This window comes from Melospiza georgiana, chromosome 1, assembly GCF_028018845.1.
Source record: "Melospiza georgiana isolate bMelGeo1 chromosome 1, bMelGeo1.pri, whole genome shotgun sequence".
Taxonomy (NCBI): domain Eukaryota; kingdom Metazoa; phylum Chordata; class Aves; order Passeriformes; family Passerellidae; genus Melospiza; species Melospiza georgiana.
The window spans coordinates 7,318,647-7,333,864 of NC_080430.1; the positions used below are offsets into that span (position 1 = coordinate 7,318,647).

Consider the following 15,218-nt stretch of genomic DNA (forward strand, 5'->3'; position numbering starts at 1 on the left):
TGGGCACGGCCGGGAGAATCACAGAGTCAAATAGGTTGGAAAAGAGCTCTGGAGTCATCGAGTACAACTTGTGACTGAACACCACCAAGCCAAGCAGATCATGGCACTGAGTGCCGTGTCCAGTCTTTCCTTGAATGTTGTATTGCACTAAACCAGAGATCAATCTTGCACTTAAACAGCTCCAGGGACGGTGACTCCACCGCCTCCCTGGACTGTCATTCCAGTGTCTAATAATTCCTTCCAAGAATAAATTCTTCCTGCGGTCCAACCTAAACCTCCCCTGGCACAACTTACAACTGCATCCTCTCATCATGTCCTGAGTTACCTGAGGGAAGAACCTGACTCCCACCCAAAGACAAGTTGTTTATTTATTTTTAAGGACTTTTCTTTCTCCAGATGTGTCTGGGTTTTTTCTGCTCCTGCTGGAAAGCAGCGGGAGGCTGGGCTGGTGTGACTCAGGGGATGCTCCTTGGTGGCACTGGGCAGCTGTGACTCAAGGGAAGCTCGTTCGCGTGGCTGCGATTAAACTCTTGACGCCTGCGAAATTGCTCTTTGCCAAAGCCAGCTCTCAATTATGGCTTAAATTAAAAGGGGTTTAGAGCATTTTTGTGAAGTCCCTGGAATGAACGGGGCTTGCGTGGTGTGTGATGCTCTGAGGCAGGAGCTGATGGTCAGCAGCTTGGTCACACCAGCAGCCCGTGGTCAGCAGCAGGACCTGCTCCTCCCGCACCACGGCCCGTCCACTGCAGTTGTGCAACCTGGGCAGGCAAGAGGGATGGGCACAGGGAGAACACAGGAGAACCTGTTTGTTTTTTCCATAGGCTAAATGCAAAACCAGCAGGATAAGAATAGCAGCTCCCAGTATCTGCATATCAAAGAGCAGCAGTGATACCATCCCTTCAGGTCTAGGAGGTTATCGGTGATACTGCACGTCCTTACAGTCAGGGGGAGAAACTGGTGGTGGAGTTCTCTGCTTCTTCAAAGAAATCATGTTTGTCTATACAAAAGACTTTCTACTAGCATGTACCACAACAAAAAAATCTAACCTCAGATGCAAGGCATTAGCTTTGTTTACTCTTTCAACCCTTTTTCAGCCCAAAATACAGAGCTCCAATGCAAAACACACTGCTGCTGCCACTTGACTAACTCCAGATGGATGGCACCAGATAGATTTAACCCAACTCAAACCTCTAGTTTTGGTGCCCAGTCCTAATTCTGCTCATTAAAGTACAGAAGGGAGATGGTTGTTCTGCACAGCCAAAGTAGTCTTTGTCTTTTTCTTGTATGGATACATGTGCCAAATTTTCAGAGGCATGGTGAGAAAGACTTGGATGGCCATGGGGAGGGCACAAAAATGCAACTACAATACTTTTGGTTTCATTGTATTGAAGGAAGTTTCTTCTTCGTATTTGCTCCTTCTTTGTATTTCTTCTGTGTTTTGGAAGAAGTCTACATAAGGGACAGACAACTTTAAGAGCTGTGTATCTGAGTATTCTTACAGTACCTCAGTGGTCTGGGCCACCTGGAAGAGTTTAAAAGCTTTGTTAATTAGTAGTGATTGTCCTTGAAGCTGACTGAGGAGTGACCTAACCCAAGAGCAGAGTGATGACAAAGACATTACTCACTGCATCAACCACATGATTTTTTTTTTTTTGGTAATTATAGGTTCTTTGTTGCTCTTGTCCTCTAATTAAAGATGTTGTACTAATTTTTAAAAAGTGATTGCTAGTTGAATTCAGAGCCATAAATATACAGCACAGATAAATACCAGTCGACTGAAGCCCACTCCTAGCTCATCACTCACCATTGTGAGAGTCCCAGTAGGGTTCTGTGGGAGCTCTTCCACTGCACAGCTGAACACAGCTTTGGCATTACAATCTAATGCAAAATGAAGTATCACAGTTCAATGGAGATTAAGCAGCAAATATTTGAGAGAGAGGTTAAAAACACAGAACTCATATGAGCAGAAAAAAAAAAGATATTAAGGATATTTAATAGCTTGAAATAGTACATCACAATTAGAAATGTGTAAATCAAACACACCGGTCACCCTGATGGGCAGATTGCACATCAGCAGTCAGCACTGCTGGCATCTTACCACATTTTGTAATATTTTATCAAAGGTGTCAATGTAGTTTTAATAGTTAATCTTTTTGTTTGTTTGTTTGATTGATTGATTGTTTGTTTTTTGTTTATTTTTCTCCCTGCATGGCAAACCTCTTCATTGACCTCACTTCTTAGGAGAAAAACAGTAACATGGGTAAGGAGAGAAATTCTTTACCATTGGTAAAGAGCAATGATTTTAATTGCACCCTCTATTTTTTTGGGCTGCTGGTGGGTTTATTTATCTATTTATATGTTTTTATTTATTTATTTATTTATGATTCATTCTTTCATATTTTTCTGTAGCATTTCTGAGTGATAGTGGGCGATCCAGGAGTACAGGATCCCACCCACCCCTTACTCTTCCTTCTCAAACAGCAGAATCCCCCTTAAAGCAGCACAGCTCTAAGTAGCTCGTAGTATCCAGGGTCTCCATGCCCCAGCACTCCTGTTTCTACAGGCAGAAAATGAGTGTTCCTTTGTTTGGCATGAGGGGAGCCTGAGGGGGGCCCCAGGAGCCACAGCACTGCTGGTGTAGCCATCGAGCAGCAGGAACAAGGACTTTCATCCTAGGATTAGAAAGATCACACTCTAGGGGTGAACACCTCTGTCTTTATGAAATGTGTATTCCAGAGAAAATTCCTATTTCTTAACCTTGGTTTTGAAGATTAAATACAGGATGTCAGCATCTCCCATGCTGGGATTCTGTATTTTCTACTGCATGTGTTTAAGACCTGCATTGTTGCAAGGAAAAATGACAGTGCAAGAGAGGAAGGCATTTGAAGTGGATTAGCAAAATTATTTTTTATTGTAGTTTTAAAAATTTTTTTGCTTCTTTATACATTCACTATCATTAATTTCAGCCAGCAGAAGGAAACTGGGATGGGTTCTGGAGGAGGAAGGACTAGCTCAGGTGCCCCAGGGATGTTGAGAGTCTACTGTATATATAAACATTTAATTTATTTTTAAAATGCAAAGTCCTAAATTTAAATTGCCAGTTGGTCTACAATAGCCTCAAGAATTCAATTATTAGACTTTAGATGGCAGTCTAAAGAACTAACACCCTGTCCTGGAACAAGGCCTGAGGTAAGAGCTTAAACAAAAGGGGAAAGGAATGAAGAAAATCAATATGTTGACATGAAAGTTAGATTGTGTGAGGATGTTTGCAAAAGAACACATCAAATTTTTATATTTAATTAAGTAATAGCTAATTTAGAAACTGGGATGTAAATGCTTCCTCCTTTGAGCGATTGGGTTTTTTTCCCATCCATAGAGATTTTGCTCCAACATAAGCTTCATCATAAGTGTATTGTCACTTAATGTTCCCTCACAAGATTTGTGTGGGTGACATTCCAGCACAAACCAGCTCCAAACAGATCTTCTAGCTTGAAAACAGTTTGTTCATATAGTTGAACTAAACTCTTTCAGTAAAGTCAGTTGTTGTTTTCCTCATTAATGTCCAGACTCTTAAATACCTTCATTCCAAAGGTGACAAAATGACTCTTCCAAAAGTCATTGCACAAAAGAATTACTCCTAGAAACAAACCAGAAAGGTTTTGAGTTGAGTCTTATCTCCTCCTTTGTGTAGTAGTGCTCAAACCCCAAAATGTTTATCAACTAAAGACTATCTCAAAGTTGTAAGCAGACCTAAAAAGGATTAATAATAGTAACAGAAGTAGTAGTGGTAGTAAGAATTAAGACTTAAAGATGTGTTGAGTCTCCATGTAGTGAATGCCATCAGATTAGTTGCAACCTCTCTGTTGTGTGACTCCTCCAGTTTCATGGAGCTGATTTCAGCCTTACTGTTCCAAGTTTCTCTCAATGAGTGAAGTGATGTGTCACTGGGTTTTATTAGATTTTTGCTTTTATTTTTTAGAGCAGATGGCTGATTCTTTTTACCTGGAGAGCTGCCACTTTCTTTAGATGCATTTGGGCTTTTTGGTAGTCTCATTTATCTGTTTATTTGAGAAATAAGTAACCTAAATTGCAAATGTGTTATAATTTCCCTGACCTCAGAAAAGCTGATAGAGTTCCTGAATTTTGTTGAAAAAATAAAAACAACCCCACAAAGAGAAAATAATTTAATCCACTGGTAGCTGGACTGCTAGCCATGAAACAGCAAGTCCAGGTCTTTATTAGTTCTGGCATCTGTGATCATGGAATCATAACATGGTTTGGGTTGGAAGAGACCTTAAAGCTCATATATTCCCATCCCCTTGCCATGGACAGGGAACCTTTCACTAGACCATGCTGCTCAGAGCACAATCCAGCCTGGCCTGGAATAGTTTCATGGCCAGTTGCTGGATATTCTGTTTTGCTGGATATTTCTGAGACTATCATTCAGCTTGGAAACATACTTGCAGAAATAAACTTGCTCTGTGTAGCCATTCACCTGTATTTATGTCTAGGTTTCTTATTTGCCTTTCATCAGCTTGTATTCCTGCGCTGAAATTCCTTCATGTTTGTTTTTTACCACATTGTACTGACAGTACCACAGCTACTTCTGTCCTGCCTGATTGATTCTGCACTGGCTCACTGCAAAGTTGCCAGATCCCCCTTGCTTGGACTGAGTTTGTGTTGGTGACCCAACCAGGGATAATTTCTTGCCTGTCTATGGCCACAGTTTCAGGTTAGCAATAAGTAAGCAAGATTTTCAGAGAAGAACATGTGGTTTGTAAAGCCACTTTCATAGCCAGCAGTGACTGCAGATGAAGTTTCTCTTTGAGTACTTGAGCTCTGACCTGCAGCCCATGGAGGGAGAGGTCTTGTGTTTGACCTTGTGAACCTTCCTCTCTGCTCAAACCCCACTGATGGAAATAAAACAAATTTTGCCTCAGTCAAACATGCTTGTGAAAATATCCTCTGCCTTCTACAGTGCTGTTCAATGAAGTATTAATGATCTTTCTAAATTCTGCTCCTGTGGGTTACCCTTTGCTTGAGTGTTGATGCCCTTACAAGCCCCAGTTTTTCCATAGAATCCATACAGGCACTCTGACCCTGCTGAAGAATTCACACAAATCCTAGGCCTGTCAATAGGAGTGAATCAGTATCTTAATTAATTAGCTATTTATGCTCCCCTAGGCACACTGCTAAAAGGGCATCCTCTAGTAGGATAGCTGGCACTGAGTTCAAGCTGACTGGTATTTCTTGGTGAAGACAAACCACAATTTGCCCATGTGGTACAGAGAACTAATGGTATATTTCAAGTGTGCAAGAAAAATAACTGTATAATCCAGGCCATTTATTTTATTTTTTTTCTTTTTTTTTCTTTTCTTTTTTTAACTGACTAGGGAATCCCCATTTTATCCTTTTTACACAAATTTAGCATTAAAGTTTCTGTTTTCTCTAATCCCCATGGACCTCCTGTCAGCGTGGAATATACATCTATTTCTTTTCTTTTTGATCTTAACACTTGTAAGTAATAAATAATTGATTGCCCAAGGAATTCTGGGAATATATTCAGCCTTAAATTGAGCACTAAACTATTTGCAAATGTGCTTAGGCACTAGTCCAAAAGATACATCAAAAGAATGTCAATGGATATTGGGAAGAGAAGTGCCATCATATGTTGGAATTAGGAAGCATAAAATGTAAGTAGAGAGATAACACTGTCAGATCTGCTGCCAGTAGTAATAGAAAAAGGTATGTTTTTATGGAAGGCTAAAAACTGTTGTTCAAGCCACACCAGACTTTTACCTCACTCCAGACCCTGTTCAGGCAATGCCTTGTTTTTGACTGTTGTCTTTAAACTGGGACTTGACAGTGCTCTCATCCCAGAGATACCTAAAGCTGAGCCTGCACAGCCTGTGTGCTCCATCTGTCAGAGAGACCTGGGTACATTTCCTGCAGTGACTGCCCATCTTTGGCACTGCACACAGGGTTTCTGCGGCGCTCTGATTTCACCATGGCTCCAAGCCCCCACAGAAGGCTGCTCAGTAAAGTGACCAAGTCTGTCCTACTGTGGGTGAACTCTTTGTAGGGTCTGAGCTAATCTCACTACATCTGCACTGCTGTGCTTGCAGCAGGATCATACCCCAATATCTGGATATCTGTGAATAAATTTAAGTGTTGTGTGATGTTGGCCTTGCCACTACCCTTGAAGCTCTGCTCTTCATGGAGCACATCCTTTGGGAATCCACTTGGAAACACACAAATAAGATGTGTGTTGATGGTAACGACAAGGAAGAGTGAGGATGGATTTATTTACCAAAGGTAAATTGTTCTGGACCAGCCTGGTTGCTTTTTATGGTGAAATGACTGGCTAAAAAGATGAGAAAATGGATGTAATACATTACCTCTTCAGTAAGTCTTCTATAGGATCCTTATCTGGAAGATGAGGAAGTACAGCTTGGATGAACAGACTGTTAGATCAGTTGAAAACTGATTGGATCATGAGGTTTGAAGAACAGTTATCAACAGCCCAAAACTCAGTAATTATGTACCCCAAGACTGGTGGTGTTCAATATTTTCATTATGATCAGTGAGAAGGCAAATTCTAAAAATCTGTGTATGATGCTAACCTAAGGGAAATGATCAGCACCCTGAATAACAGAGGTTTCAGAGGGACTGAAAACATCTGTGGATGGGACCTTAAGACATTCAGTAAGGTGTGTGAAGCCTGGTACCTGAGCAGAATAACCTCATGCAGCAACACAAACTGGAAACTTACTGTGAAATGTGGAAACTCAGAGCAAATTTGAGGGCAAGTGCTACAGTTTTCATCTTGGGAGATTGAAACTGGACATTAACAGAATTTCTTCAGTAGGAGGACAGTACAGCACTGGAATACATTTTTTGGAAGAGTGGTGAAATCTTGGTCCTTGAAGGTTTTCAAGATTCAGCCAAAGAAATCCATGTCTGGTTTGATTTATAGTTGGTGGCAGTCTAGCTTTGAGTGGGAGGTTCGTTCAAATGGCCTTCAGCAGCTTATTCCTGTTTCTCTGACTCTGCAATCCTTGTTTCCACACAGCAGCCTGAGGAGTCTCAGGTGAGTTTGCCTGTGACCTGCCTGGGTCTGTAGGGTTTTCCTTGCTTAGATGTTTCTCAGAAGTTCCAGTCTGTGCATACTGGACATCTTTGACCTTGGCTATGGATCAAAGATGGCTTTGCAATGGCTTTTTCAGAGCCTTTTCAGTCTCCCAGTACCGAGGAAAGCTGCATTATCCATGATGGATGTTACATCAGCCTCAGAGAGTCTCTTGTGCAAGGCAGCTGGGATTACCTGCTGTGAAGTTGCACATGTGGAGAGTTACAGAGGACATCCTGCACCCTGGCATGCTTGTAGCTCTTCTGTCACAAGGATGGAAGATGGTCATGGAAGCAACAGCAACATGGAATTGAGTCAGCCAACAGTTTAACAATCTGTAGTTCTATCAGAGAATAAAGTCTGGCAGAAAACAAAAATTCTCTTGTGGACTCTCTTGGCTGAATATAAACAGGCTGAATGGATATCTCATCTTCAAAATCTCCAGGTAGAAGTGTTTTGGAAGTGCTGAGATATTATAGGTTAACAATTCGAGTGTGAAAGCTGCCCCATGAAACATTTTTTCTGATCTTAACATTAAATACAGTAAGATATTTGAAAGAAAGGAGGCCATAGTTAAAGTGAAGGATTTAAAAAATGTTCTTGTTAGCTCAGCTCACTGGTGAATTAGAGTACAAGACTTTGCTCTTTGGGTTTTGAAATACTGAAATTCCCCTAGGATGGGAAACATCCTCCTACTGGTTGTTAAAGAAAATAGCCATCTAATATTCTGTTAGGTTGAACAGCTTGTTGTGGCCTGGGAACATTATCCTGTGTTTTGTTTTCCTATATTCATTGTGTCCTGACACCACTGCAAAACTTCACTTTGGGATAAGTAGCATTTCTCTAATTTTTAAATGTATTCACTTTGCTTGTGATCATACCTATTTCAATGCTCGATTTTCTGCACATGCTCTCACAATAAACTGCTGACAGGAACATTCACTGAAGCAGCAAATTTATAAGGCAACATTCAAATATAGCTGCAATAAATAATTCTAAATAAATATATTAAATAATTCTAAATATGTTAAATAATTCTAATTAAGTATGTTAAAATATATATAAATCACATTTTTTCCCATGAACTGTACGTTGTGTACTCACATAAGTAGTGATGGCCTGAGTCTTCTGATGATGCATTTTGCAACAAACTTGCTGAGGGATAGGTTACAAAAAGAGTTCCTCTTATAGAAACATTTGGAAAAAAAGTTAAATCTGCTATTTGGTAACAATAGTCTCTGGAGGGAAAAGTGTGTGATAACCTCCTTTCTCTTCAAACGGGGTTTTCTGACATACTTTCTCAGCTTATGTACATCATGAAAACACGATCACCTCTTTCACTGCCACAACCTGTGACAATCAGTGCAGCAGTGAACAGTGTTCATTTGAAACATTAAGCACTTCACTAAATCTTAAATTAGCTGAGTAATTTGAAATTTCCAGTGTGCAGGCTGAGGTTACAATCGCCTGAAGGCTTTAAAACAACAGAAACTCAAGCTGCTCCTGGAGATGTGAACCCTCCCAGGTCTGCAGGTCCTTGCTGTGTCCTTTGGGCTGTGCTGGTGGTCGTGCACTGAACCAGGTCAGCCTTGCAATGCTGCTGGGACCTGATGGAGCTGAGAGGAAGAATGGTACCCCAGTTTTGGTGCTCAATTCCCTGGTGCAGAGATGGCATCATGAAACCAGAAGTGAGAGAGGCCAGGCCATGCTTCTCTATTTAGGCTGACAAAAAGTGACTTCAGTTGTAGGGATACCTCAAAGCACTGTTAAATCTCAGAAATTAATTTATCCTTTGTGAGATTTAGTCTCAAAAACAAAGTCTGAAATTCTGAAGCATGCAATGAAGTGTCCAGAAGAAAATACCCTAATGCCAGAGCACCTGGAAGTGATCCAAAATGGTTTGTGTGCCTGACCCAACACAGGGCATTTCTATCCTTTTATTTGTGAGGGAACTGTGATAGATCCATAGGCTAAAATGATTTCTGAATAAATCCTCTGATGGCAGCAGAATTTCAACAAGAATTATTTCACACATAGCTACAGCAGCAACAAGTGTGTTACAGTGCTTCCCCCAAAGACCTGCATGCAGACACTTGCTTGGATTGATTAAACAGACGCTCAATAACAAAGAAGATGATCTAGGACAACTTGGAAAGTTTGGAAGTGGCAGCAGGCTTGTGGGAGCTGCACAGCCCTTGACCATGAATTTCTGAGAACCTCTCCATGTCCAGCAGGTATTTCAGAAGTTAACTGAAATATTAAAAATTACTACAATAAGAGCAATAAGAGCAGGCTTTCTGACAACTCACACCAGAAAAAAAAAAAAGGTCTTGGATTTCTAAGAGACTTGTCTGTGTCTATGGTAACTGGAAAATCTGTTTCTCAGGATGCATTTGTAGAAGGAGAATGGGACGTGGAAACATCTGCAAAATTTGTGTATCACTTCAGTGGAATCACTGGTCTGACAGGTACTGAGAGCAAAGGAATAGGAAAGAATGGGGCTGGTTTGCAAAAGAGGGGAGATGGGGGCTGATGTGGTTAGGACTCTGAAATTAATACCACAGCTTCTAATTGAACACGACAGCCCCTAATATCGCTGGGGTTTTTTCTGAAATTAAGGATAACAGTAACAGAATAACAGAGCTGTGGGAGCCAAGAAAAACTCTTCTTACCCCATAATCTGGAGGCTTCAGCAGACTATTGTGTTTGTCTGCTCTTCTAAAGTGAACCTAATAGTTCCTTCAAAAATAAAATAAAATAGCCAGAATCATTCTCTCTATTCTCTTTTCCCTCTTACCATTGGCAAAGCCTCAACAGGCCAAAGCCTTCACTAAAGTAATCCCCAACCCCACAAATTAATGTAAAGAGTAGCATGGAGATAAAAAAAAAGCGTAATTTGGTTGATTTTACCCATTATTACAGCTGCAGGAGCAAGTGTTCTCCATGCTATCAAGAGATGAGGTGCCTCTGAGAAGTTAGATAAAGCTGCCCTAGGAGCAGTAAAAGGGAACACAAATAGGTCAGTTTGCTTCCTTTGGAAGCAACTCTGCTCATGCTTTAACACAGACATAAATGAGGGGCCTGGAGAATGAACAGGAAACACTGTTGATAAGTTTGAGCGATCGTGGAAGTATCTTTTGGAGGCAGAATTCAAACTTTATCTGTATCTTCAATATTGCCTTCTTTCTCTTGGGATCCTGTCTTGGAAAAAAATTCTACTTCACATCCAAGGGAAAAAAAAAGAATCATTAATTATAAGCATCTCTGCTTACATATGACCATGCACTGACCTCTATATGGCTAAATGAACTGTGCCACCACTTTTTTTTTTCATTTTATCACCTTTTATTTTCAGTCCCTTTTGTCCTTATGGCAAGTTGTGCTTTGCCTGTGGGATATTTCAGTCCAGGTAGTTGCCATGTGCTCCCCTCCTCACTGGCAGCTCTTTCACTTGTGTCCTTTCCTACCACCCACTCATCCCTCAGTGACTTGGCACAGAAAATGATGCTTGGAGGATTAGCAGAGTCTTTGCAGGGGCAGCCAGGTGTTGACCACAGGAGAAATAAATGCCCATTTTCCTTTTCTCAGGCTCGCCCACTCCCTCTCAGTTAAACAGGAGGTGAACCAGGCCCTGCCAGTGCCTCCATGCCTGCTGACGTTCTCCAGCTGTGCATTCCTCATCTGCCTCTGCTCTTTATTTCCCCCCACCTCCGTTTTGAAGGATGAAAGTAATGACAATGTGGGATTCTAAATATAATCGAGCTGCTTGCAGGTTCTGTGATTGCGCTGTGGGCTGTGTGAAATCCGAGGCAGCAGAACGCCTGCTCACGGCATTGCTCTAGGTGGGAATCTGTTCTGTGCCCTCAGACAAGGCTGGAGACACAAAAGCCCAAAGGCCAACACACTAAGGGAGATGTTGGCAGTGTTTGCCTGAAACCCTGTGTCTGTCACAAGTAATGTCCCTGCTGGAATATGTGTTCAGTGACAGATCTCCATTACAGTAAATTAGGTGTTTGCCAGTACATGAAGATTCATCAAGTGAAGCACTTCAGGGACTGAGCACATCCATCCTCCCAAGGGCACCCCAGGCGTACTTGATCCCAGTGAGGGAGTTATTTTTTTTAGGCTGCAGGCCTCAGAGCTGAAGAAGTTCCTTCTGCTCCCTCACCTCCTCCTACTTCCAGCCACTTCTTCCCACTCTCTTACTCCTCCTTCTGCTACTCTGGCACAAGCATTTGGGCATGTGGTGAAGTGCAAAGGGAGAGCTAATCTGACTTAAAAAAACTCTGGCTGAAAAAGAAGAGGTGGGGGGTTATCTAGCTCAGCTCCCTGCTCTAGTTTATTTGCAGCAACCTAGGAGGTACAAGGAGAAACAATGTAGGAGCAGGGACGCCTTTAGCAGACAAAGCTGCTCAAAATATTGCTCATCAGGCTGTGATAGGATTTCCTTTTTCTGATGACTTCTTCCTGCCACCTGCAAGGAGACAAGACAGCCCTGTGGCAGTTTGCTTGATGAGGATGGGGAGGAAATAACCTGTTCACAAGTGCTGGGTGCCAAACTGGGCATCAAAGGGAAATTCAGAAGAAACTGTCAGGTGACAGTCAAGATCTATATTCTACTTTGACATATATTTCAGTTTAAAATAAAAGTTTTTAACTAGTGAAGCTCTTCATGGTTTGAATCTCCCTACCTCCAAACAGAGGAACTATCACTTAGTTCAAAGCACTGATAAGAGAAACCACTGGACCATTAGAGAATCCTCTACTGAAAGGGAAATATATCCTTGGTTATATCAAGGAGTTTTGCATCTGTACTCCAAAACTTAACAGGTTATGTAATTTTTAAAATATCTTTCTATGAATTTTTCTTGTGATGTTAAATGTTATCATTGTGTACACATTATCATTGTGTATATCTATTTATATATATCTTCTTACCTCCTTTGTTTTTCAGTCTTACTCACCTCTTGTCCTCTGGAGATAACTGGAGGCTGTAGAGTGTTTTCAATGAGTCAGTTTGAAAGTGACTCTGGGGATCTGAGGTTGCGCAAGTGCTTTTGAAAACACAACCAAACACTTGATATACCCAGTAGCTTCAGGCATTAGGTTAAAGAGAAATAATGCTTCAAAACTAATTCCTGGCCATCAGGCAGTGATTCCAAGTGAAGACAGATAGCTCAGAGGCCATGTCAGTGTGCTGGAGGCAGTAACTCTCCTTTTGTTTGTAATCAATCTATGGGACGATGAAGCCTGTGGGCTGAGGAAGAAGCTCCTGGGATAGATGATGAGATGAAGATGTGTCTGAGACCAGATGCCTGACTTGGGACTGCCTGGGGGTGTCTCTGTCCCTTGCAGATCAAGAACACTGAGCTCTAAGAAGGTAGGTAATGATAGGTGGACTCTGAAATGGAAAAATACAAGCAGTCACTGAGTGGGAACAAGATTCCTGCCTTCTGGAGCTGCCCATAATTAAGGAGTCAGATTGATGCTTAGCTTCTCAGTGGCCCAGTGAAAGCTGTCTTCCTTGCAGCTCAGTGAGCCAGCTGTCATGGGAGATGCACAGGAGTGGGGCTGAGCAGTTTCTATTCCAATGGCTGGAAGATCTTGCTAGAGTAGTGGGAGCTGTGGGAAAGAAGAGCAAAAGACCCAGATTTTTTATACCCTGGGAGTGTGCTGCAGAGGCTGAGTTGTGATCTCCACCTGTGTTCAGCAGTGAACTCCTGTGTAAGGCTCACTTGGATATACTGAGATCATGTTTTATTTTGCTTTTTTCCAGGGAGCTTTGCAGAAAGCAAAATTATGAGGCAGCCTTTAAGGGCTCACTATGTTTCTTCTTTTTCAGACCTCAGGTCAGGTTTATTCCAAAGTGATGACAAAAGTTGATATTGATGTATAAACACACACACACGTTTATGTGTACAATAAGTTCCTCTGGGAGTTATTTGGTACTGCAATAAGTGGCCAGAATCACTATTTGGAGTTCTCTAAACTGGCTGATTTGCTGGTAATGTAAATGGGGAGGATCTGACCTTCTGGCTATCAAGCCCTTTGTATTTTGCTTTTTTCAAATCCCAGCAGAAATGCTGGTGTCTGGGGTGCGGTACAGAGAGATGACCCATGGCATTGTCATTAAAAAGTAAGTAAGGGTTCACAAAGTGATGATGCAGTGACTGTGTCCCTGCAGTGTGCCCGGCAGACTGTGACTACTGGATTACTGGATAATCTTTATTGCCTCAGTCTATGGAACTCTCAGCTCCTGAATTACATTAGAATCTCATATTTCATCTACAAAACTGTGAAGCAGGTACATTTTTCAAACAGTATGAACATTTTTCTTTCCTATTTTTTTCAGGCCTTTCCTGAGGGAGCCACAGTGTCTGGCTAAGTGGAAAAGTAATAGTGCATCTGCAATGAATAGATAAGATAAAAACTTGCTCTATTGTAAAGGGTGCAGCTGCTTGATTGCATCTGCTTATTTTGTCAGTATGTGATTCCCACTTTCCTCTTGTCAGGCTTTGAGATTGTTAGTACTGAATCTTTACCTCACTGCTTGCATCTGCTGATAGTCTTTCTTACTTTGAACCTCATGGTATGATAGCCTGAGCTGCTGTAATGACAGTTTTTCTATGCAAAAAAACCTCCCCACAAACAACAAAACAAAACCAGCTGAGGAAAGGCATGGCACCCACACATGTCCCAAAGAACTACCTCTTCCTTAGCTGCTCTGAAGAGTTGCTACAAGCCTTTCTCAGAGTGGGAGTACAGGCAAGAGGAAATCTGATATGCAAGGATTTATGGCATGGTGGCCATGCATGTCTGCCTCAGCTGGGGGTCTACTTGTAGTGTGGGTAAGAACATTTAATTTAACTTTGATCTACTTTGCTTGGGCAACAGGCAGGGTGAGGAGATCAATGCAAGCACCACCCACTCTGTTAATCAACCCCAGCCCCCTCCGCGCCGTCACTGCTGCCCGTGGCTGAGATACAAAGATTAGCAATGCTTGGCATACGTTTACAGGTGCTGCAATTGTATTTTTATTTCCAGTTGCAGAACAGACCTGTTGCACTATGGTGTACGTGAAGGTGGTGTGTGAAACCAGGTGTCCACAGACTTGAAAGTCTTTGTTTTCGCAAACGCTGATGCCATGATAGGGAGACTCGGGACACGGGGGTTGCCTCTGTACAGCAGTAGTATCAAAACATTTTGTTATGCATTAGCAAAATTCTATACTTTGTGGAAAAAGCCTAGTTTATCTGCTAGCTGATAGATAATTCAGTGCCTCCAAAACAAGTGGAGCTGGATGCAGGGAGGTATGAGTGGAAATACAGGAGCTGAGGGGGAAGCAGGAGCAAAATATTTGAAAAAAATTATCTTTGTCCATATAGGAGAAGATGAAAATGCTGCTTAGGGAAGATGGGTTTCCTTTGATATATTATATAGGGAAATAATAAGTTTTGAAAGTGACTGAGCTTATATAACTTTAAAATGCTGAGGCTTGCACAAACCTTCATGGTGCTTGAGGTAGAAAAGGAAAAGAAGGTGTAAATCAATGGACAATTACCACAGGTTTGAGTACTCTGCAGTGAGTGACAGATGTTGGATATCGGACCTGTGAACTTAGAATCAAAACAACACCTCACACTCAGCATTTTTACTGCTAAATGGATGAATACTGTCAGTGAGTTAAGTCCAACTAGAGATTCTGGGGAATTTTAATAGGCAAATGCTCAATGAAGATTGAGTATGGAGTTAGCAGTAAAGTCTAGCTCCAGTTTTTGAGATTTTTGTGGGAAGGCCTTGGAGAATGAAGCAGCCCATTTCACTGTTGGCAGAATGAATATCCCAGGATTTTCATGTAACTGAAGAGAATTAGCCCCTGGCCTCTGTGGAAGGCTGGGTTTCCACCTCCAATCATGTGTGCCAGTACCAGTCTCAGAGCCCTTCTGGTGTGTGACTTGTTGCAACCTGAAAAATTCACAAGTTTTTCCTCAAAAGCTTTTTTAAAAATAGTTCTGCTGCTTAGGAAAGTTACACACAGACTCAGCGAGATAGTTGGTCTAAATAGCAGGGGTTTAGGAGATAGGAATGG

At 41.7% G+C, this 15,218-nt stretch overlaps 1 protein-coding gene across 1 annotated transcript in view; it reads left to right on the top strand.

The window, feature by feature from the left end:
- ACTR3B (actin related protein 3B) overlaps positions 1-15,218 on the top strand; it is a 103,147-nt gene that overhangs the window by 52,648 nt on the left and 35,281 nt on the right. The gene's annotated exons all lie outside the window — the stretch shown is intronic.